This window comes from Vombatus ursinus, unplaced genomic scaffold (genome assembly GCF_900497805.2).
Source record: "Vombatus ursinus unplaced genomic scaffold, bare-nosed wombat genome assembly UNPS02014773.1, whole genome shotgun sequence".
NCBI classification, from domain to species: Eukaryota; Metazoa; Chordata; class Mammalia; order Diprotodontia; family Vombatidae; genus Vombatus; species Vombatus ursinus.
Genome location: NW_020954551.1, coordinates 26,541,686 through 26,546,830, shown reverse-complemented (window position 1 = coordinate 26,546,830; position 5,145 = coordinate 26,541,686). Strand labels below are relative to the sequence as shown.

At 37.8% G+C, this 5,145-nt stretch overlaps 1 long non-coding RNA gene across 2 annotated transcripts in view; it reads left to right on the top strand.

Annotated features, from left to right (window-relative positions):
• Window positions 1–606: 606 nt before the first annotated feature.
• Window positions 607–5,145, top strand: part of LOC114044459 — a 5,923-nt gene continuing 1,384 nt past the window's right edge. For both annotated transcript variants that reach the window (XR_003569243.1, XR_003569242.1), the window contains exons 1-2: window positions 607–774; window positions 3,737–3,824. This is a non-coding gene — a long non-coding RNA (uncharacterized LOC114044459). The remainder of the gene's footprint in view (window positions 775–3,736; window positions 3,825–5,145) is intronic.

The following is a 5,145-nucleotide window of genomic DNA, read 5'->3' as shown; positions in this document are numbered from 1 at the left end:
CAAGGTTCAGCTCAGATACTTCCTGCTACAGGGAGTTTTTTCTGATCCCCTAATAGGGGTTAGTTCTATCTCCCTCTCTGGATCACCTTACCCTTATCTATGTACATGTTGTGACCCTCCAGTAAAATGTAACCTCTTTGAGGGTGGGGACTATTTCATTTTCATCTTTGCATCCTATTACCTAGCATAGGGATTTGTACGTGAGTAGGTGCTTATGAAATATTAGTTAAATTGAATTGACTTTATCATAATGCCATTTTACCTATAAGGAAATCCAATGTGGCACAATCTGGAGGATCCATATTTTCATCTATTGGGGCTGTGATGATTTGAAGCAAATTCTAGAAAAAATGTTTCAGAGAAAACCTTTACCAACCACTTTTACAATTCTCAGGAATTTCATCTCATGAGTTTTTTGCTCTGGGTCAGCACCTTATCACCATGCTAAGACATAGGCAACTCTGCTGATGAATTTATGCAAAAAAAAAAACCAAAACACCTAGATCACACTTCCTTTCTAAAACTAAATTTGAATCATCTATGATGAGTTCTTGATTTCATGTTGGTTGTAGACTACTGATCCACATTTATTTAAAGGAGGCACTGCCTTAGCACCAAGTGGTTGGATTGTGAACCTATCTTGTTGTTGTTGTCGTTGTTGTTTACGAGCCTCGTATTTAGGTCCACTGCCGAGATCAAGATCACTTAAATCGACTCAAACGTCTATTTCCAAGGAAATTTCAAGTCAGCTGTCAGTGTTGATTGGGCAGAAAGGTAAGGATTTGGAGAAATTGATCCTGTGTTCTTTTTTACTTGTGTACTACAAATGGTTTCATAGGAACCTGAAGAGAAGTAAAAATAGTTACACAGGTGTTCACCTTAAGGAAGATGAATAAATTTGGTCCACCTCCCTTCTGATTGGGGATGACTCTTTAGAATTTTGAAGGTGATCATTTTTACGATCTTTACCCTTGGGTTTCTGCTCTTGTAACTGTTATCCAAGTCTCCATCTTTTAAAATTAATGGTCCAATAGAAAATTTCAGGAGAGCTAAAATTGATTTGTCTATTTACTTACCTCTTTTAAATGTAAAATAAAATTGCATTTGTGTGTAAAATCCCTCAGCACCAATGAAAACTGCAACTCTACATTTGCTGAGATAGATCTTTATTTGTCTACGGAGAGATCTTAAACTTTAGTTGGCTTTTATTAAATCTTTATGAGAACAGAACTGGTGAATGACTTTTCTCCAAACAAATACTTTTTCCTGTTGTTGTTTCAATGAAGGAACATATTCTAAATTCTAAGACTTGTTCTATTGGACAAAACATTTGATGTTTTTAAAAATGCAAGCAAAATTAAATCAGAACATAGTTATGCTTTTAAGCAAAATTATCCTCGTGAATAAATGGAATAAGCATACCTTGAAGGGCCTTTATCCAAGAGTCTTTTGTTGCCCAAATTTTCACCATTAACCATAGAAACCTAGCTTGAAGGAAAGGATCCTTAGATATTATGAATGATCTCATATGCCTATCAGATACCACCTATCTGTGATACCTATCAGATGAAATTATAAAGTCAGATGTTACTAATTGAAGAATTAATTTTATCTGTGCTTTGGACTTCCCATTGTTACCACCACCTTTGATGATGTTTATTAAGTATATACTGTGTAGAGAGAGAATATTTTATGTAAGAATGTTCAGTAGTCTAAGAACTGAATTTAAAACATTATATTTCCCTAGCCTAGCAGCTAAGATCTAAGTCCCATAGAATTTTAGGTTAGGAGGCAGTAGGAAAACTGTTGTTCTTTAATTGTTTCAGTTGTGTGCAACTCTTCATGATCCATCTGAGGTATTCTTGGCAAAGATGCTTCTGTTTGCCATTTCCTTCACCAGCTCATGTTACAGATCAGGAACCTGAGGCAAACGTGATTAAGTTGCTTGCCCAGGATTACACAACTAGCAAGTGTCTGAGGCCAGATTTGAACCTGCCTAAATGCCTAGATGCCCGTAAGAAAGCTTACCATGATATGATGGAAGATTTGTAGAATAGGGGCTCAATCTGTGATTTGCTGACTTGGAGTACTCCTGGCATTAGGGAACTCCCTCCACCAATGCAGGTTGGCACCTACTCTGCAATTTATAGTCTGAGTTACCTAGGGCACTGAGAGATTAAGGGAGAGATGAGCCTTGAACTAAAGTCTTCTTGGCTCTGAGATCATTACTCTAACCATTATTCCAGGCTGGCTCTGTATTACACCAGCTACTCTCTCTTTGCAGGAATTTTTTTTTTTCTTGAATACCTCTGCTTTCCTTACAAAGAGGTAGAGTAGTGTAGATCTGAGTTCAAATTCTGGCTTTTTCACTAACTACCTTTGGAACTTTGGACAAAGCCATTTGTCCTCCCTTGGAAGTTTTCTAACCCATAATATTATGGATTGGATTAGAAATCTAAGGGCTTTTTCAACTTTGATAGTGGTGATGAGGATGACAAAGATCATGGCCAGGACAACTATAAAGATGACGACTTTCTCCTGTTACTTAATTGTCATAAAGTTTGATTGATACTATGCTTTGATGCTTTAGGACTTCAGGTAGATTATTTCTGCATTCTCTGATGATTCTGCTACAAATAAGGACCCCAGGCCCCAGGGGATGTGGTCAGTCTCAGAATTAGTCAGAAGAACTCCTGAAAAGAAGAGCCTTTGGTTGGGTTTACTAGTGGGACTGAGGTCAACAGAATATAGAAAGGGGGAATGAGAAAATTTATATTAAGTGAAGAGCTTTTTTTTTTTAAAGCTGAGATCTATATGTAGAAATCTTTTTATTTGATAGCATATATTTCATGTGCAATTATCATTAAGGTTGTCCTAGCAGCCTCTTAGTTCTTACACGTTTTCTCTACTTGCTTTAGCAAGAGTAATTGCTATTCTGTAATAAGAAAACATAGCCTTTCCATTTTAACCATTAGAGCTATGATCATGTAACAGATGAGAACTGCCTCAAAAAGGAAAAAAAAAACCCTCAAAACAAAACAAAACCTCACACAGAGATAAAGTGTATCCACTGTCACCACTACCTCTTTCTAGCAATGTCTTAACTGAATTTCTCTGCAAGTCAGGAGAAAATGCTGGATTCATCTCTGCAGGCTTATCAGTGTGTAGCTCATAGGGTCCTTGTTCTAAATACTTTGTGATCCTCATCTTAGTATTTCATTATTGTAGAGGGAACAAGGGAGAGAAGGAAGGAAGAAGAGAGGGAATAGGGAGGGGAAGAAAAGATAGAAGGAAAGAATGGTAGATGGAAGGAGGGAAAAAAAGGAAGAGAGGAAAGAAGGGAGAGAAGCCAGGAGGGAGTGAGGCAGAGATAACCAGGAGAACTTTATATGATGCAGTACCTTCAGAATACTGCTCATAATGCTTTTACAGCTAAGCATGGTCAATATTAAGCTTTCCTTTTGTAGTCTGGATGTCCATATCTGTACAATATAGTTCTACTAAGATGGGTTTCTTTAGTATTTAAAATTATTTAATTTATTTTATTGTCCTAGATGTTTTATAACTTTTAAATGAGAATATGCATTTTTTCATCATATTTGCACACATGCATACATTTGGGTAATGGGGATGCAATATTACTTGGGTTGAAAAACAGAATATAGTTTAAAATGCCATTTCCTGGGTTAGGGAGTTCTCACTATACAATTTTTAACTATTCTCACTCTCTTAATAGGTATAATACTAGAAGAGGAAAATTGAGCAAAACCAGTGTACCACTGAAGACTCCTTTTGTTTCTGCTGGGGTTTGGAGGCATCTCCAGGTTTGTTTGGCTCTTATTGCAATTTTTAAAAAAATCAAACTTCTTCATTTTTTAATATTCATTAATTTACCTTAATCTATTTACCAAAAGAAAATAATATATCCAAATGCAAATACAAGAAATGGGATGGAACCAAGAAATTAAAAACACAGCGTATTTCAAACTGTCCCTGGTGAACTTAAAATTCATGAAGGAATGAAAAATGACTGCTCATGGAGACATGCTGAATAATATACATGTACTAAGGAATTACTATACTAAAAGTTCTCCTAGTGTGTCTGAGTGCTAGGACAGACTGTTTTCTAACAATGCTAGGGACTGTTTTCAAGTTTAGAATGAAGTTTTTCCCCCTTTACAAACATTAATCTACCTAGTATCTGTAACTGGTATGGTCTTAAAAACAGTAATATTTGGGAGACAGAATGGATTCTTTTTTTTAAAAGTGTTCTGAGAAAATTTCTAGCATATGTACACATATATACATATACATATATGTGTGCATACACATGCATATATTTAAATATATGTGTATGGATACAGAAATGGATATAGATAGATATAGCCATGACATCTTAACAAGCAGAGCAATTTACACACTGACTTCCTACTTTGCTCAGCCCTTTTGCTTATTATTCAGAGTTTGTTTTTCTATAGTTTATTGACCCTTCTTCCTTGAATGTCCTTTTAGTACTTGGGAACAACAGTGCCATCCTAAGGGAGAGTGAGGAGGAGGGGAAGGAAGAAGCGAGATGATTCCTAAAGTTGCTAGCCTTTCCCCCTCCTCTGACCTGGCCCGTACAATTATCCAAGTAACATCAGGTGACAAAGGGCAGCCTTAAAATCAGAAGTCTTTGGTGGTCGGGGTGCAGTGGGGGCAGAGGAGGGCAACCCTGTTTGATTTCCTTGGTTTGTAAGGCTGTGAGACTTCCTCGGACCCCGCGCTCCCCAAGGCTCTACCGAGATGTGAGGTCCCCCCAACAGGGCTCGGCAAAGTCAAGTTTGGACCGCCACAACCAGAAGATTGGTCATCAGGGGTGATTTTCTTCAGCCCCTATGAGTTATCGAGACCGCCTACTAAGGATTGTGGGGAGCTCCAGAACAGTTGAAATTATTTCTCCTTTTTCTAGGAGTCACAATCTTGTTTCTCTCTTTCTCTCCCGTTTCTCGTCTCTCTCTCTCTCTGTGTCTCTCTCTACCTCTGTCTGTCTTTTTATCTCTGTCTGTCTGTCTCCCTCTCTCTCCCTCTCAACCCCCCCTCCTCTCCCTCTCCCCCCTCTCACCCCCACTGTGTGTGTGTGTGTGTGTGTGTGTGTGTGTGTGT